The sequence below is a fragment of the Oncorhynchus nerka genome, linkage group LG27 (assembly GCF_034236695.1).
Source record: "Oncorhynchus nerka isolate Pitt River linkage group LG27, Oner_Uvic_2.0, whole genome shotgun sequence".
Lineage (NCBI taxonomy): Eukaryota > Metazoa > Chordata > Actinopteri > Salmoniformes > Salmonidae > Oncorhynchus > Oncorhynchus nerka.
The window spans coordinates 49,776,767-49,796,618 of record NC_088422.1 but is presented as its reverse complement, the minus strand read 5'-3'; the positions used below and the strand labels follow the sequence as shown (position 1 = coordinate 49,796,618).

Here is a 19,852-nt window from a genome sequence, read left to right as displayed (position 1 = left end):
TATTCCTTTCTTTAATCTTTTGGCATAAACCAGAGCAATCAATTTGTAATCAATATTTAATAAAGTAATTGGTCTCCAATTGTCAATGAGAGAAGGGTCTTTATCGGGTTTCAGAATCAATTAAATATGGCCCTGTTTCATAGTGGAGACCATTGCCCACTTAATGCAATCTTGAAACATAAAAAATTGGTTCTTCTAGTAACTCCCAAAACTGTCTATCGAATTCAACTGACAGGCCATCAGGGCCAGGTGTTTTCCTTTTTTTCATTGAATTCAGAGCCTCAAACTGAGTGGAAATCAGTTTTGAATTCACAAACTGAGTGGAAATCATCCTCAATCACAGGGAAATCATTCTGAATGTGGCAAATGTAGATTTCACAACCCTCTTCCTGAAATTGAGAGCTGTAAAAGCTTTTCAGAAAAGGAATTGACAAATGATGATATTGTAATGGGATCTTTGCTTAAAACATTGTTGATGTTGAGTACAGTTATTGCTTTTCTTTTGTAGTTTCTCTTTTCAAGTGCAAAAAAGTAACTAGTGTTTCTTTCACCCTCTTCAATCCATTTTCCACTTGACCTTACAAAGGCACCCTTTGCCAGATCCGTGTAAGTCTGTTCTAATTCTAGTTGTAAATATTTGAATACAGACTCCTCTTCTTCAGATAGTGTCATGTATTGTCATGTTATGTCTTGTTCCTGTTCTTTCTCTTCACTTCGTTTCCCCCTGCTGGTCGTATTAGGTTACCTTCTCTCCCTTTCCTTCCCCAGCTGTTCCTCATCTCCTCTAACTACCTTGTTTACTCTCTCCCACCTGTTCCCTTTTTTCCCTCTGATTAGGTCTCTATTTCTCTCTCTGTTTCTGCTTCTGTCTTTGTCAGATTCTCGTTTGCTTCACCCTTGTCCCGTCCTGTCGTAATCTGCCTCTTCATCAGATGCTACGTGTGATCAGGTACCTCTGTCCTCTACAACCCGCGCCTACCCGGAGAAACCAGCAGTCTGTTGCCGCTAACCCTGCTATTCTCCTCTGCTGCTAGAAGGGGACTCTCCTGTAAAGATCAGAGGACTTTATGATTTATTTGTCGCCCTCTCTGCGGGTTGTCTATTTTGTCAACCGATACATCTGAAGAGGATTTATGTCTTCCCTGTGTTTGGACATTAATTAAGACTCTGTTTCTGTTAAACCGCTTTTGGGTCCTCACTCACCTGCATAACAGATTATCTTTCTTTAGAAAACTGTCAAGGTTCTTTAATTGCATCAGCTCTTTGGCGCGTTTAATGGCTACCACTCTGACTTTATATTTGAAGAATTCCCATCTACTTCCATGACCCAAGTCTTTTCTTGCAAAAATATCTTTAGCTAATGATTTGATGTTTTCAATGAGATTAGTATCTTTAAGAAGTGTGTTGTTTAATTTCCAGTATCCTCGAGTACCTTTTGATCTTTTGGTAGCTTGTAAATTCAGGGAAATCAAGTGATGATCAGAAAAGGAAGCCAACTGATGATCTACTTCTATAACAAATTGTAACAAATAAGGGGAAATTAGGAATAAATCTATTCTAATTACGTGACTTAGTTTTGTTGGTCCAGGTATAACCCTTTGCATCTGGTTGTGCTTTCCAAAATTTCAAATCACTTTCACCCGGATGAGTTTCCTGAAGGACAAAATCTGCGTTACTGCGTTTACAATATAAAAATAAAGCTACAAAAAAAAAAAAAAAATTCTCTAACCCCTAGCATTCAGACTAACGATATTGAGTGAATTGAAAACGAACTCCCCCATTAAAAAATTAAGAACACAAATTAGATAACACAAGTAGTAATGTGAACAATAAAACAGTGAACCTTGAGAGGATTACTCCGACGGAAAATTACACTCGGCTGAGGTAGCAGAATAACAAATCTATTTACTTCCTTTTTTTAGTTGGCAAGTGTTCATCAGTTGTAGTGCATTTATTTGTGGTAGTACGTTAACTCTACTCTTGGTAGTACTCACAGTTCCAATTTAGTTAATGTTAACCGAGTTACCCAGTAATCATTCTTCCTTGGATAAACGCGTGTGGGCCCTTGAACCCAGCCTTCTTTCCCTCTTGTCGTGTCCTCTGTATAAGCGGCCACATTTTCTCTCTGGCAGCCTGATCCTGCAGTATCAGAGCTTCTTTGATGCGGAGCTTCTTCTCATCCAGAAACTTGTTCCCCTTGGCCATTTTCCAGATGATGTCCCTGTAATGGCGCATAGTTAAGCGCAAGATGATATTGCTATTCAGACGTTGTAGATCTGTCAGGTGTCAGGAGCGTCTAATGCCGCGTTCAAATCAACTGGAAACTAGGAAATCTCTGAATACAGTGCGTTCAAGACAACTGGGAACACGGAAAAACGTACTCCTACTGTGATAAATCGTTTTGAACGGTCATCCAACTCGGAAGCCGGCTAATAGCGAACTGTAACTTTTATTCCATTGAAATAGCAAGTAATTTACACTAATAAAACTTTTCTCAAGTGACTAGATTTCGTACAAACAGCAATGGAGGCGGAAGAAATGGTGACTAAAATCCACAGAAAAGGTAAGGTGTACCGTTAGCTAAATGCAAACGTAGCTCAACGGAGAGTAGTGTACGTGAATGTCGTTTTACGTAGTTAGTTAACGTTAGCTAGTTCGTAAAGTTTGAGAATAGCCATCATCCTGCAACAACAATGTTGCGGGGCACATTGGCGTTACCGAGGTCAAAATATTTTTTTACTTGATATTCGGTCAATAGTTACCAGGTGGCGTGGCGAGAATCTGTCTCCTCACCACGCGCTCTCACCACTGGCGTCCCCCAGGGCTCTGTTCTAGGCCCTCTCCTATTCTCGCTATACACCAAGTCACTTGGCTCTGTCATAACCTCACATGGTCTCTCCTATCATTGCTATGCAGACGACACACAATTAATCTTCTCCTTTCCCCCTTCTGATGACCAGGTGGCGAATCGCATCTCTGCATGTCTGGCAGACATATCAGTGTGGATGACGGATCACCACCTCAAGCTGAACCTCGGCAAGACGGAGCTGCTCTTCCTCCCGGGAAGGACTGCCCATTCCATGATCTCGCCATCACGGTTGACAACTCCATTGTGTCCTCCTCCCAGAGCGCTAAGAACCTTGGCGTGATCCTGGACAACACCCTGTCGTTCTCAACTAACATCAAGGCGGTGGCCCGTTCTTGTAGGTTCATGCTCTACAACATCCGCAGAGTACGACCCTGCCTCACACAGGAAGCAGCGCAGGTCCTAATCCAGGCACTTGTCATCTCCCGTCTGGATTACTGCAATCGCTGTTGGCTGGGCTCCCTGCCTGTGCCATTAAACCCCTACAACTCATCCAGAACGCCGCAGCCCGTCTGGTGTTCAACCTTCCCAAGTTCTCTCACGTCACCCCGCTCCTCCGCTCTCTCCACTGGCTTCCAGTTGAAGCTCGCATCCGCTACAAGACCATGGTGCTTGCCACGGAGCTGTGAGGGGAACGGCACCTCAGTACCTCCAGGCTCTGATCAGGCCCTACACCCAAACAAGGGCACTGCGTTCATCCACCTCTGGCCTGCTCGCCTCCCTACCACTGAGGAAGTACAGTTCCTGCGCAGCCCAGTCAAAACTGTTCGCTGCTCTGGCCCCCAATGGTGGAACAAACTCCCTCACGACGCCAGGACAGCGGAGTCAATCACCACCTTCCGGAGACACCTGAAACCCCACCTCTTTCAGGAATACCTAGGATAGGATAAAGTAATCCTTCTCACCCCCCTTAAAAGATTTAGATGCACTATTGTAAAGTGGCTGTTCCACTGGATGTCTTAAGGTGAACGCACCAATTTGTAAGTCGCTCTGGATAAGAGCGTAAATAATTTTATATTTATTTTGCCTTAAATCTTCAAACGCTGTGGATTTGTGTCCATCTTCCCCTGATTCACAATATATCATGTTCATAGTCTTGGCACACTTTGTGTAAGAGCTATTGAAGATTGAATGCTTTAAAAAATAAAATAAACAAACATGTATTTTTATCAATTGATGTTGCTTTTTTCTTTTACATAATTGCGCAAGCAGAAGTTGATGGAGTACTTAGCAGTCAAGGGAAAACTGAAGCCCTCCAACCCAAAGTAATACATCTGCCTGGCTAGACAGCTACTGTATCTATGGCCTGTATGAAGTAACTAACTGCCATTAATGGCAATACTTCAGTTTGACATGTCTTATCCAAGGACTTGTGTAAATAATGTCTTATCACACATGACGTATTTCAGACCTTATCTCCGAGATGACATTAAAGCAGAGAGAAGCAGCATGTCTGCAGTGAAGGATGACTTAAGTAATTCTCCCTGTTCTCTCCTCCTTGACACTCTCTCAAAGCAAGCTTGGCAGTTTGCGCACTATCAATTATAATCTACTGATGTTGAGAAGTTGGGCCCACTGTTTAGTATTTATTTAACCTTTATTTAACTAGGAAAGTCAGTTAAGAACAAATTCTAATTTACAATGACGCCCTACCGGGGAACAGTCGGTCAACTGCCTTGTTCAGGGGCAGAACGGCAGATTTTTATCTTGTCAGCTCTGGGATTCGATCCAGCAACCACTGTTGATTCAAAGCAGAAAAGTTGCTAAGCTAGCTAGCTATATTAACGGATGTTGTTTTCTTATTACACATATATAGAAATAGTCGCAAACTATATATAAGCTCCCAGTAATTTATTGGGTAAACCACCAATGTTTCGGCATCACTGTGCTACCTTCAAGGTAATATCATGAATGCATGAGCCAGGTTATGTAGACAATTAGTGCAACCAATGACAATAGTGAGGAATCTGTCATAGTAACCTGGTTCAAGCATTCATGATATTACGCTGAAGAAGGCACAGTAAATTCAAAACTTTGGTGGTTTACCCAATAAATTACTGCCAGCTTACACACTGAGTGTACAAAACCTTCCTAATATTGAGTTGCACCCCCTTTTGCCCTCAGAACAGCCTCAGTTTGTTGGGGCATGGACTCGGTGTTGAAAGCGTTCCACAGGGATGCTGGCCCATGTTGACGACAATGCTTCCCACAGTTGTGTCAAGTTGGCTGGATGACCTTTGGGTGGTGGACCATTCTTGATACACATGGGAAACTGTTAATTGTGTTAAACCCAGCAGTGTTGCAGATCTTGACACTCAAACCGGTGCGACTGGCACCTACTACCATAAGGCATTTCAATATTTTGTATTTCCCATTCACCCTCTGAATGGCACGCATGCACAATGTCTCAAGGCTTAAAAATCCTTCTTTAACCTGTCTTCTCCCCTTCGTCTACAATGATTGAAGTGGATTTAACAGGTTTCATCAATAAGGGATCATATCTTTCATCTGGATGCACTTAGTCAGTCTATGTCATGGAAAGAACAGGTGTTCCTAATGTTTTGTACACTCAGTGTGCAACTATTTATTTGTATAGTCTACAGTTTACTCGCCGTTATTCAGCACCTCTACCAACTTTTTTGTGTATGCCCCAGCTCATGCTTTTCACTTGTCACCCTGCCCACATGAAAATAGTGCCAGCCAGACCACACTCCACTTTCCCTACAAAAACATGCCCAGGCACCACCAACCACCCCAGAACTGAACCCAACCCAGCTGTTAAAGCTAGCAATACATGCCCTAACTTTGCCAAACTTCTGGCCAACACTGTTAGGACATATTCTGCCAACACAACCAGACCACTGCCAAACACTACTGGGAAACACACCAACACACGGCCCAATACAGCGAGCACACACCCCAGCACATCTAGCAGTGTGAGAATGAGTCTTAGTACAGCGGCTAAAACCAAGACAGGCCTCATGTCTGCTCAGGTACAGCCTAGAAACACACACCCCATAGCCACCATCCCTGCACCTGATGCAACCCCGACCACCACCTTTGTCTTAAACAGAGTTTGCCCAAGCACAATCCCAGTGGCTCAGAGGCCAGTTACTACTCAGAGGAGAACGAATCGAGTCACTACCGTGAGTAAAACATAACCAGAGGACAGGTGCCTCGGATGTGGACAATGGGCAAAGGAGGAGCCAAGCTCTCAGCAGAATTGACTCTAAACCACTTCCAGGGAGAACCAGTAAACCAGCAGGGCTGAGGCAACCTGTCACTAGGCCTAAACCGACCATCCAAAGCCCTACTGGTCTACCTGGATCCAAGACTGCAGCTATGAAGCCAGGGGAGAAAGGGAAAAATGCAGCCAGAGATTCGATCCAAGTGGTGTAGCCTGTGAAGAGGGCTCCACCAAAGCACAGGTTAGAGGAGCCGGAGGGGCCACCACTCGGACATGTAAGTCTGCCTCTCAAGCCTCCACCGGGATAACAGGGAACCAACAGGAGTTGGCCTAACAGGACCACAGTGAATGGTGTGTGGATTCCCCAGACGGTTCCTCGCTCTGCCAGAGAATCCAGCCAAGACCAGGTGGAGGTGGGGTGGGCGGCTGGTGTTGGCCTGAAGACACCCAGAGACCAGGCCAGGATCATGCCCCTGACAGAGGATGATCGCTGCTCAGGAGGAAAGGAAATGTGAGTTTTTGTTTTTTATTGTATATTAGATAAGAAGTAGAGAATCTATTCTAAACTGAAACTGAAAAAAATATACTACTTTTTTTGTTTACTTCCCTGTTAGTGAGCATTTCTCCTTTGCCAAGATAGTCCATCCACCTAACAAGTGTGGTATATCAAGAAGCTGATTAAATGGCACGATTATTACTAGGACTGTCCCCGATGACAGAAAATCTTGGTTGACCGAAAGTCGTCTGTTCTTTCGACCAATCGATTGGTTGACATTTTTAGATGTGTATTTTTCTATAATATAGACACCCTATGTGTTTTAAAATCAACTATATGCATTGAGCTTGTCTGATGCTTTAAGCTTACTGTTTGATGAAATAATACACAAGTGACTCAAGACTGAGCCAGAGATCTAGATAACCAGAAGGAAAATTTGTTAACTATTCTCCTCCTGCTCCTGCTGACTTTCGAAGATTCTGTCATTACTCTCCAAATTTGCCGGTAATAGGCTACACGAGGAGTCACACTACCGTTCAAAAGTTTGAGGTCACTTAGAAATGTTCTCGTTTTTCAAAGAAAATCACATTTTTTGTCCATATAAAATTGATCAGAAATACAGTGTAGACATTGTTTAATGTTGTAAATGACTACATAGGCATACAGAGGCCCATACATTTAAACTCAGTTTTTCACAATTCCTGACGTTTAATCCTAGTAAATATTCCCTGTCTTAGGTCAGTTAGGATCACCACTTTATTTTATTTTAAGAATGTGAAATGTCAGAATAATAGTAGAGAGAATGATTTCTTTCTTTCTTTCATCAAATTCCCAGTGGGTCAGAAGTTTATATACACTCAATTAGTATTTGGTAGCATTAACTTTTAAGTTGTTTAACTTGGGTCAAACATTTCGGGTATCCTTCCACAAGCTTCCCACAATAAATTGGGTGAATTTTGGCCCATTCCTCCTGACAGAGCTGGTGTAACTGAGTCAGATTTGTAGGCCTCCTTGCTCCCACACGCTTTTTCAGTTCTGCCTGCAAATGTTCTATAGGATTGAGGTCAGGGCTTTGTGATGGCCACTCCAATACCTTTACTTGGTTGTCCTTAAGCCATTTTGCCACAACTTTGGAGGTATGCTTGGGGTCATTGTCCATTTGGAAGATCCACTTGCGATCAAACTTTAACTTCTTGACTGATGTCTTGAGATGTTGATTCAATATATCCACAATTTGTCTTACCTCATGGTGCCATCTATTTTGTGAAGTGCACCAGTCCCTTTTGCATCAAAGCATCCCCACAACATGATGCTGCCACTCCCGATCTTCATGGTTGGGATGGTGATCTTCGGCTTGCAAGCCTCCCCCTTTTTCCTCCAAACATAACGATGGTCATTATGGCCAAACAGTTCTATTTTTGTTTCATCAGACTAGAGAACATTTCTCTAAAAAGTGCGGTCTTTGTCCCCATGTACAGTTGCAAACCATAGTCTGTTTTTTTTATGGTGGTTTTGGAGCAGTGGCTTCTTCCTTGCTGAGCGGCCTTTCAGGTTATGTCGATATAGGACTCGTTTTTACTGTGGATATAGATACTTTTGCACCTGTTTCCTCCAACATCTTCACAAGGTCCTTTGCTGTTGTTCTGGGATTGATTTGCACGTTTCGCACCAAAGTACGTTCATCTCTAGGAAACAGAACACGTATTCTTCCTGAGCGGTATGACGGCTGCGCGGTCCCATGGTGTTTATACTTGCGTACTATTGTTTGTACAGATGAACGTGGTACTTTCAGGCGTTTGGAAATTGTTCCCAAGGATGAAACAGACTTGTGGAGGTCTACAATTCTTGGCTGATTTCTTTTGATTTTCCCATGATGTCAGGCAAAAAGGCACTGAGTTTGAAGGTCGGCCTTGAAATACATCCACAGGTACACCTCCAATTTACTCAAATAATGTCAATTAACCTATCAGAAGCTTCTAAAGCCATGACATAATTTTCTGGAATTTTCCAATCAGTTTAAAGGCACAGTCAACTTAGTGTATGTAAACATCTGACCCACTGGAATTATGATGCAGTGGAATAATCCATCTGGCTGATGACACGCACCTCAGGGCGAGTGCGGAGAGGAGGCACAGAGCGTACTGGACTGTGGAGGCGCACTGGAGGCCTGATGCGTGGGACCGGTACAGGTGTCACCGGGCTGATGACACGTACCTCAGGGCGAGTGCGGAGAGGAGGCACAGGACACACTGGACTGTCTCATTGCGCACCAGCGACTCCTGTGGCGGGCCGGGCGCAGTGAGCGCTAACCAAGGTTGCCAGGTGCACGGTGTACCCTCCGACACATTGGTGCGGCTGGCTTCCGGGTTGGATGCGCGCTGTGTTAAGAAGCAGTACGGCTGGTTGGGTTGTGTATCGGAGGACGCATGACTTTCAACCTTCGTCTCTCCCGAGCCCGTACGGGAGTTGCAGCGATGAGACAAGATAGTAGCTACTACAACAATTGGATACCACAAAATTGGGGAGAAAAAAAAGGGGGTAAAAAAATTAAAAAGTAGTGCACTGTGTAGGGCAATGGTTCTCCAACCACTCCTCGGGGACACCCAGCTGTTTCACAATTTTGTTGTAGTCAAGGGCTTGATGATTATTGGACAAGTTCAAGGTGTGCTAGCTCTGGAATAGATCAAATGCATGGAACAACTTGGGATTCCCGAGGTTTGAGAACCACTGATATAGGGTGCCATTTGTGATTCAGCCTCTGCCTTCACTGCGAGAGCAAGACATTTGGAGGAACATAGAGTCCTAGGGCCTAATTTACAACCGTTGTTGTATCTGACTGTTTCTAAAAGACAAAAACAATTGCTAATTGTTGTGGACCTGTAAACAGATTGTTTGAATTCAATAATGATTTTCATTAACTTTTTTCTGAACCTAAATATGCTGCACTGCCTGGGAAATCTGAAACATTGTCTACTCTGAAAAAAATGAAAACTGCAGTAGGCCTACTTACAGTGGTACCTCTCACACTTAAGTGCAAAACTGTTAAATTCGACTGAATGTTATAAACCACACTCTCTTTCAGATGCATAGAGCAAAAACTTGAAATTATAATAGGCCCAATTAATTGAGATGCTCATGGTAATTTGTTGGATGGCTACTTCAGGATTACTCATCATGGCCAGAACAGGTGAGGAACTTATTCTGCAATGGTTAAATTAAGTATTGTCTACTTGAGAAATTTGACCCGGCAGTTCTAAATGTAACTTCTTGCGTCGAGCCATCCCGGATCCGGTATCGTGACTACAGCCTCAAGCTCATTACCATAACGCAACGTTAACTATTCATGAAAATCGCAAATGAAATGAAATTAATCTATTTGCTCTCAAGCTTAGCCTTTTGTTAACAACACTGTCATCTCAGATTTTCAAAATATGCTTCTCAACCATTGCAAAACAAGCATTTGTGTAACAGTATTGATAGCTAACGTAGCATTTAGCGTTAGCATTCAGCAGGCAACATTTACACAAAAAAACAGAAAAGCATTCAAATAAAATCATTTACCTTTGAAGAACTTCAGATGTTTTCAATGAGGAGACTCTGTTAGATAGCAAATGTTCCGTTTTTACAAAAAATATTATTTGTGTCGACTAATCGCTCCGTTTTGTTCATCACGTTTGGGTAAGGAAAAAATAATAATAATAAGTAATTAAAACGCGAACTTTTTTCCAAATTAACTCCATAATATCGACAGAAACATGACAAACCAATGTTTAGAATCAATCCTCAAGGTGTTTTTCACATATCTATCGACGATAACTGCCACAATGGATTTTTACTTTCTCTTCTGAAGAAATGGAACGCGCATGGACTTACAGATTACGCACACAGGACACCGGGCGGGACACCAGGTAAATGTAGTCTCTTATGGTCAATCTTCCAATGATATGCCTACAAACACGTCACAATGCTGCAGACACCTCGGGGAATAGACAGAAAGCGCGGGCTCATTCCTGGCGCATTCACAGCCATATAAGGAGACATTGGAATACAGCGCCTTCAGAATCTGGGGCATTTCCTGTATGAAAGTTCATCTTGGTTTCGCCTGTTGCATTAGTTCTGGGGCACTCACAGATAATATCTTTGCAGTTTTGGAGATGTCAGAGTTTTGTCTTTCCAAGGCTGTCAATTCCATGCAGAGCATCTTTTTGTGACAAAATATTGCGCTTAAAACGGGCACGTCTTTTTATCCAATAATGACACAGCGCCCCCATAGGTTCAAGAGGTTAACTGCGCTTTGGGTCGCAATAGAGCAAAATTCTTGAAATAGCTAATCTATTTACTACTGTGAAAAGGTCCAAATAAACTGGTTGGCGATTTCGCTAGTATGAAACCATCAGTCAGAAACGGTGAGGAATTTATTCTGCAATGATCATGGAAATTAAATAAATAATAGGAAATAAATGCCTATTTGTAATTATTTTAAAATGCAAATATAGGGAAAAAAATGTTTGCTCTTCTCGCTAACAGCAAATGATTGCATCTAGTTATTATATTTAGCTAACTGCTTTTTGTTATGAATAAGAGTGTAATCATACAGTGCCTTGCAAAAGTATTCACCCCCCTTGGCCTTATTTCTATTTTGTTGCTTTACAATCTGTAATTTGAAATAGAATTTTAATTGTATTTCATGTAAAGGACATACACAAAATATATTTAAAAAAATAAAAAATAAAACGGAACAGTGGTGTGTGGACATGTATTCACCCCCTTTGCTATGAAGCCCCTAAATAAGATCCGGTGCAACCAATTACCTTCAGAAGTCACATAATTAGTTAGATTGCACACAGGTGGACTTTATTTCAGTCACATGTTCTGTCACATGATTGCAGTATATAGACACCTGTTCTGAAAGGCCCCAGAGTTTGTAACAACACTCAGCAAGGGGCACCACCAAGCAAGTGGCACCATGAAGACCAAGGAGCTCTTCAAACAGGTCAGGGACAAGGTTGTAGAGAAGTACAGATCAGGGAGGGATATAAAAAAAATATCAGAAACTTTGAACATTCCACGGAGCACCATTAAATCCATTATTACAAAATGGAAAGAATATGGCATCACAACAAACCTGCCAAGAAAGGGACATCCACCAAAACTCATGGACCAGGCAAGGAGGGCTGTCACTGGCGTCTGAAGAAAAGGACCAAGGTGCAGCGTGGTGAGCGTACATTTATTTTTATTTAAGATAAATGTCGCCAACAAAACAAGAAAACAACGTGAAGCTCAACAGGGCTAAGTGCCACAAACAAAGTTAACTACCCACAATCACAGGTGGGAAAAAGGGCTGCCTAAGTATGGTACCCAATCAGAGACAACGATAGACAGCTGTCCCTGATTGAGAACCATACCCGGCCAAAACAAAGAAATACAAAACATAGAAAATAGAACATAGAATGCCCACCCCACATCACACACTGACATAACCAAATAGAGAAATAAAAAATGGCTCTCCAAGGTCAGGGCGTGACAAGGACATTAATCAGAGAGGCAACAAAGATAACCCTGGGCTTTACGGAAGAGTGGCCAGAAAAAAGCCATTGCTTAAAGAAAAAAATAGGCAAACATGTTTGGTGTTCGCCAAAAGCTATGTGGGAGACTCCCCAAACATGGAAGAAGGTACTCTGGTCAGATGAGACTAAAATGTAGCTTTTTGGCCATAAAGGAAAACGCTATGTCTGGCACAAACCCAACACCTCACATCACCCCGAGAACACCATCCCCACAGTGAAGCATGGTGGTGGCAGCATCGTGCATTGGGGATGTTTTTAATCAGCGGGGACTGTGAAACTGGTCAGAATTGAAGGAATGATGGATTGCCCTAAATACAGGGAAATTCTTGAGGGAAACCTGTTTTAATCTTCTAGAGATGTGAGACTGGGATGGAGGTTCACCTTCCAGCAGGACAATGACCCTAATCATGCTGCTAAAGCAACAGTCGAGTGGTTTAAGGGGAAACATTTAAATGTCTTGGAATGGCCTAGTCAAAGCCCAGACCTCAATCCAATTGAGAATCTGTGGTATGACTTAAAGATTGCTGTACACCAGCAGGAACCCATCCAATTTGATGGAGCGAGAGCAGTTTTGCCTTGAAGAATGGGCAAAAATCCCAGTGGCTAGATGTGCCAAGCTTATAGAGACAGACTTGCAGCTGTAATTGTTTTTTTGTCTTATTTCTTGTTTGTTTCACAAGAAAAAATATTTTGCATCTTCAAAGTGGTAGGCATGTTGTATAAATCAAATGATATATACAACCCCCTCCCAAATCTATTTGAATTCCAGGTGGTAAGGCAACAAAATAAGAAAAATGCCAAGGGGGTGAATACTTTCGCAAGGCACTGTATATTCCTGCACAAGGCTACTGTTTTGCCTGTGCGTACACATGGCCTAAGGTTTGTGGGAGCACATCAAGTAAATGTTTTATAAATGCTAATTTAAGCATTTAAACTGGCACATGTGTGTTTTGGGGCATATTTGTGCATACACAACGTTTATAAATGAGAACCTGGCACGGGCCATTAGTTTGGAGCTGCCCCATGCCGGGCACATTAATTCCAAGCCCCACCCAATACCTGACATCAGGACAGCTTTTTCACCGCAACCAACCCACCCGCATAGAATTTTTCATAGTAACTATAATGAAATCTGTTTCTATGTTTTGTACATCTTTTATCAATGTTTATTATGCGTATTTCTGTAAATTGATGTGGCTCTCTGCAAAATCACCAGATGTTTTGGAACTACTGAACGTAACGCGCCAATGTATACTGAGATTTTTTTATTTAAATATGAACTTTATTGAACAAAACATACATATATTGTGTAACATGAAGTCATATGAGTGTCATCTGATGAAGATCATCAAAGGTTAGTGATTAATTTATCTCTTTCTGCTTTTTGTGACTCCTCTCTTTGGTTGGAAAAAATGGCTGTGTTTTTCTGTGACTTGGCTCTGACCTAACATAATCGTTTGGTTTGCTTTCGTCGTAAAGCCTTTTTGAAATCAGAAACTGTGGTGGGGTTAACAAGAAGGGCATTTTTAACATGGTGTAAAAAAACTTGTATGCTTGGAATTTTAATTATGGGATTTCTGTTGTTTTGAATTTGGCGCCCTGCACTTTCACTGGCTGTTGTCATATCGATCCCGTTAGCGGGATCTCAGCCCAAGGGGATTTATACAGTAACCAAAACCAATCTATGAGACCATTCTAAAAAGAGATACTGTGTAAATACTGCAATGCGGTTTGGATTGAATTGAGCCCCGCATCTTAATTTTAAAGGTGACGATTGCACTTATCTTCCCAAAAAATACTACAATACATATTATAGGACAGACATCCCTCTAAGTCCTCATGCTCAGAAATATACTCAGGAATAGAGAATAGGGCAGTGAAATCATTCATATTCCAAATCATAAGTAACAACCCAACTATTTATCCAACCAATATTTAGAATAGCATTCCTCAGTGATTCAAATTTGTCTTATCACTCAAAGTAAAAACCTCAATTTAACACACATCAATATTAGCAGATTTACTTACATTCCGTATAATTATCCCATAATTCTACTATTAACTTTTTTAATCATGATTATAATACAGATCAGTATCTCAATGCATTCTTAATCTAAATTACTACAATTTACATGGTGTAGACCTCTTCAATCAACCTGATACCACAAAAGTATAAAGAATTTAATGGCACAGTTGACCAACCCCCCCCCTCTCAGGCACTGCATCTTCTGGCGTCTCTTTCGTTTTTCTTCAGATAGCTTTACAGTTCAGAGTGGATGGCCCATGATAATGTCCCAATTTCAATGTCTCATCTTTACCACTCATGTCTTGTCCATTCGTCAACCAATATACCAGCATCATAAGAAAATGTTAGAACAGATCTTTCTCCATGATCACTCCAAGTGGACTCATGAAAGAAAAGCAGTTGATAGCTTAGATCTGATACTGTACACCAATTTCTGGCTTGGTTCTTTTCTCTCGGTAGAAGTTGTTTGGAAAGCCTCCTTCAACACCTTTGTCACCCTTCTTCAGCCAGTTAGAGGGGGTTTTGAGGTACACACACCATTCGGTCCAATTATCTCTTCCATGCATTAAGATACTGTCTGATGTCACTTTTCATGATAACTTCGAAAGAACAGATCAGAACAACAGTTTAGTTCAGTTCATTAACTACATGATAAATGATTACTTTTACCAATTATTCTTAATACACATATCTAAACCTATTTCACAGAGAATATCAAAACATTCTATTGAAACTATTCTTTCAAATTGGTTTATACTCCCCATCTCACTGTCAACTCCATCGTAGAGCCAAGGATCAAGAAGTTAGACCTATACCTCGGGAATAGAACAAAACAAACACAATACAATACACTCAACAATACAATACACTCCTTCACATATCACTTAAGTTGTATAACTTCAATTCAAACCCTCAAAAAACTGAAATCCTCCCTCATGTTTTACACACATCTCTCCGTATGAGAGTAATGTAAAACAAAACTGAAAAGAAATGTAATACAAAAAAAAATGATTTAACCCCCATGGCCATAGGAAAATAGACTTAAAGCAGCATATCCTTAGTTAAAAGCAATGACCTCTCCCTTTTCACAGTAGTCCAAATTACAAATATGGCTAAGAAACATATTTACCAATTACAGAAATTATTTTGAAAGCAGTATTACAAATGACCATAAATGTATTATCCAAATGGCTTTCCAATGCGGGTGATCAAGCCACAACGGAAAGTCATCAAAAGGTCATAGGTCATACAAAACCCTTCAAAGCAGTGTTTTTCACTATATAAAACAATTTGCAAACAATCAACTAGTTCCAACATTTTTGTATTTCCATGTTCCTCGAACATTCCTTTATCAAAATAATTTGCGTGTGTAAAACAAAAAACTTCCAGGCCCCCTCCAATGTGGTAGTTTATGGCCTCAATTTCACTCACTCTCCCCAAGAGTATAGTCCCTGGAAACATTCCAGAGAGAGACAGTGAAATATCCATTTTCCCGGAGAAAACACAAAAACACTACACTACATCGATTCAGAAACTCAAACGTGAAACTATAAACCAAACCTAATGATAATTCGTAATGATACGTTTTAATCAAATCAATGTATATGTATGATACAATGTTTAATTAACTTAAATCAACTCCTAAAAAAACTTAACAACACTGTCATCTCAGATTTTCAAAATATGCTTTTCAACCATAGCTAAACAATCATTTGTGTAAGAGTATTGATAGCTAGCATAGCATTAAGCCTAGCATTCAGCAGGCAACATTTTCACAAAAACAAGAAAAGCATTCAAATAAAATCATTTACCTTTGAAGAACTTCGGATGTTTTCAATGAGGAGACTCTCAGTTAGATAGCAAATGTTCAGTTTTTCCAAAAAGATTATTTATGTAGGAGAAATCACTCCATTTTGTTCATCTTATGATCCAAGATGGCGTAGCAGTAAGTCGTCCCGTCGTATCGTCTCTCTGTAAATATCGTCTCTTTTTCGTTTTAGATATTTTTTCTTAGCATATCTTTAAAAACATTTTGCTAAACCTAAGCTTCCAAATACTCTTCTGCAACCCGCCAATGTAGCTACTTTTCCTAAAGTATTTATATTTACTTCGGAACCGGACCCCCTCAACTGAAGCTAGCCAGCTAACTACCAGCAATGCTAGCGGTCTTCAGCTAACCGGTCATCAACTAACCTTTAGCTCGGAAAGCTCTCGCCAGTTCGAACAACGCGACGCTAACCAGAGCATAACGGACCTATTTAATTTTTTACCCCCGGATTCCCACCACAAACGGAACATTCTTCAGCTGGATCTTCACAACTAGCTATCGAGCTAAACAGCAACCCTGGTTGATTACTCCTGGCTAGCGTTTCCACCCACGCAGTGGTCCATATGTACTTTATCTCTTCCAGATTAAAAAAAAAAAAATTGTTTATACCTTCCGGAAACCTGCCTCACCCAATGTGATACGGAATCGCTATTATCTTTATTTTTAGAACACACTCAAGAACCTCCAGAAGCTAACCAGCTAGCCAGCTACAAGCTATTTAGTCATTGTTAGTTTTTTAACCTGGATAACACTCGCCAGCCCAGCCCCCCTGCCCCATCCACCGCTGCCCCCTGGACTCTGATCACTTGGCTACATAGCTGATGCACGCTGGACTGTCCATTAATCACGGTACTCCATTCTGCTTGTTTGTTTTATCTGTCGGCCCCGTTGCCTAGTCAATGCCATTTTACCTGCTGTTGTTATGCTAGCTGATTAGCTGTTGTCTCACCCACTGTTTTAGCTAGCTTTCCCAATTCAACACCTGTGATTACTGTATGCCTCGCTGTATGTCTCTCTCAAATGTCAATATGCCTTGTATACTGTTGCTCAGGTTAGTTATCATTGTTTTAGTTCACAATGGAGCCCCTAGTCCCACTCCTCATACCCCTGATACCTCCTTTGTCCCACCTCCCACATATGCGGTGACCTCACCCATTACAACCAGCATGTCCAGAGATAAAACCTCTCTCATCATCACCCAGTGCCTGGGCTTACCTCCGCCGTACCCGCACCCCACCATACCCCTGTCTGTGCATTATGCCCTGAATATATTCTACCATGCCCAGAAACCTGCTCCTCTTATTCTCTGTCCCCAACGCTCTAGGCGACCAGTTTTGATAGCCCTTAGCCGCACCCTCATACTACTCCTTCTCTGTTCCGCGGGTGATGTGAAGGTAGACCCAGGCCCTGCATGTCCCCAGGCACCCTCATTTGTTGACTTCTGTGATCGAAAAAGCCTTGGTTTCATGCATGTCAACATCAGAAGCCTCCTCCCTAAGTTTGTTTTACTCACTGCTTTAGCACACTCTGCTAACCCTGATGTCCTTGCTGTGTCTGAATCCTGGCTCAGGAAGGCCACCAAAAATTCAGAGATTTCCATACCCAACTATAACATCTTCCGTCAAGATAGAACTGCCAAAGGGGGAGGAGTCACAGTCTACTGCAGAGATAGCCTGCAAAGTAATGTCATACTTTCCAGGTCCATACCCAAACAGTTCGAACTACTAATTCTGAAAATTACTCTCTCCAGAAATAAGTCTCTCACTGTTGCCGCCTGCTACCGACCCCCCTCAGCTCCCAGCTGTGCCCTGGACACCATTTGTGAATTGATTGCCCCCCATCTAGCTTCAGAGTTTGTTCTGTTAGGTGACCTAAACTGGGATATGCTTAACACCCCGGCAGTCCTACAATCTAAGCTAGATGCCCTCAATCTCACACAAATCATCAAGGAACCCACCAGGTACAACCCTAACTCTGTAAGCAAGGGCACCCTCATAGACGTCATCCTGACCAACTGGCCCTCCAAATACACCTCCGCTGTCTTCAACCAGGATCTCAGCGACCACTGCCTCATTCCCTAAAACACTTCTGTGAGCAGGCCCTTCTAATCGACCTGGCCCGGGTATCCTGGAAGGACATTGACCTCATCCCGTCAGTTGAGGATGCCTGGTCATTCTTTAAGAGTAACTTCCTCACCATTTTAGATAAGCACGCTCCGTTCAAAAAATGCAGAACTAAGAACAGATATAGCCATTGGTTCACTCCAGACCTGACTGCCCTCGACCAGCACAAAAACATCCTGTGGCGGACTGCAATAGCATCGAACAGTCCCCGCGATATGCAACTGTTCAGGGAAGTCAGGAACCAATACACGCAGTCAGTCAGGAAAGCTAAGGCCAGCTTCTTCAGGCAGAAGTTTGCATCCTGTAGCTCTAACTCCAAAAAGTTCTGGGACACTGTGAAGTCCATGGAGAACAAGAGCACCTCCTCCCAGCTGCCCACTGCACTAAGGCTAGGGAACACGGTCACCACTGACAAATCCATGATTATCGAAAACTTCAACAAGCATTTCTCAACGGCTGGCCATGCCTTCCGCCTGGCTACTCCTACCTCGGCCAACAGCTCCGGCCCCCCCGCAGCTCCTCGCCCAAGCCTCTCCAGGTTCTCCTTTACCCAAATCCAGATAGCAGATGTTCTGAAAGAGCTGCAAAACCTGGACCCGTATAAATCAGCTGGGCTTGACAATCTGGACCCTCTATTTCTGAAACTATCTGCCGCCATTGTCGCAACCCCTATTACCAGCCTGTTCAACCTCTCTTTCATTTCATCTGAGATCCCCAAGGATTGGAAAGCTGCCGCAGTCATCCCCCTCTTCGAAGGGGGAGACACCCTGGACCCAAACTGTTACAGACCTATATCCATTCTGCCCTGCCTATCTAAGGTCTTCGAAAGCCAAGTCAACAAACAGGTCACTGACCATCTCGAATCCCACCGTACCTTCTCCGCTATACAATCTGGTTTCCGAGCCGGTCACGGGTGCACCTCAGCCACACTCAAGGTACTAAACGACATCATAACCGCCATCGATAAAAGACAGTACTGTGCAGCCGTCTTCATCGACCTTGCCAAGGCTTTCGACTCTGTCAATCACCATATTCTTATCGGCAGACTCAGTAGCCTCGGTTTTTCGGATGACTGCCTTGCCTGGTTCACCAATTACTTTGCAGACAGAGTTCAGTGTGTCAAATCGGAGGGCATGTTGTCCGGTCCTCTGGCAGTCTCTATGGGGGTGCCACAGGGTTCAATTCTCGGGCCGACTCTTTTCTCTGTATATATCAATGATGTTGCTCTTGCTGCGGGCAATTCCCTGATCCACCTCTACGCAGACGACACCATTCTATACACTTTCGGCCCGTCATTGGACACTGTGCTATCTAACCTCCAATCAAGCTTCAATGCCATACAACACTCCTTCCGTGGCTTCCAACTGCTCTTAAACGCTAGGAAAACCAAATGCATGCTTTTCAACCGATCGCTGCCTGCACCCGCATGCCCGACTAGCATCACCACACTGGATGGCTCCGACCTTGAATATGTGGACACCTATAAGTACCTAGGGGTCTGGCTAGACTGCAAACTCTCCTTCCAGACCCATATCAAACATCTCCAATCGAAAATCAAATCAAGAGTCGGCTTTCTATTCCGCAACAAAGCCTCCTTCACTCACACTTACCCTAGTAAAACTGACTATCCTACCGATCCTCGACTTCGGCGATGTCATCTACTAAATTGCTTCCAACACTCTTCTCAGCAAACTGGATGCAGTTTATCACAGTGCCATCCGTTTTGTCACTAAAGCACCTTATACTACCCACCACTGCG

At 42.6% G+C, this 19,852-nt stretch overlaps 1 pseudogene; it reads left to right on the top strand.

Annotated features, from left to right (window-relative positions):
• Nucleotides 1–5,550: 5,550 nt before the first annotated feature.
• LOC135565116 (anti-sigma-I factor RsgI2-like) lies at nt 5,551–6,568 on the top strand (annotated as a pseudogene).
• Nucleotides 6,569–19,852: the final 13,284 nt, after the last annotated feature.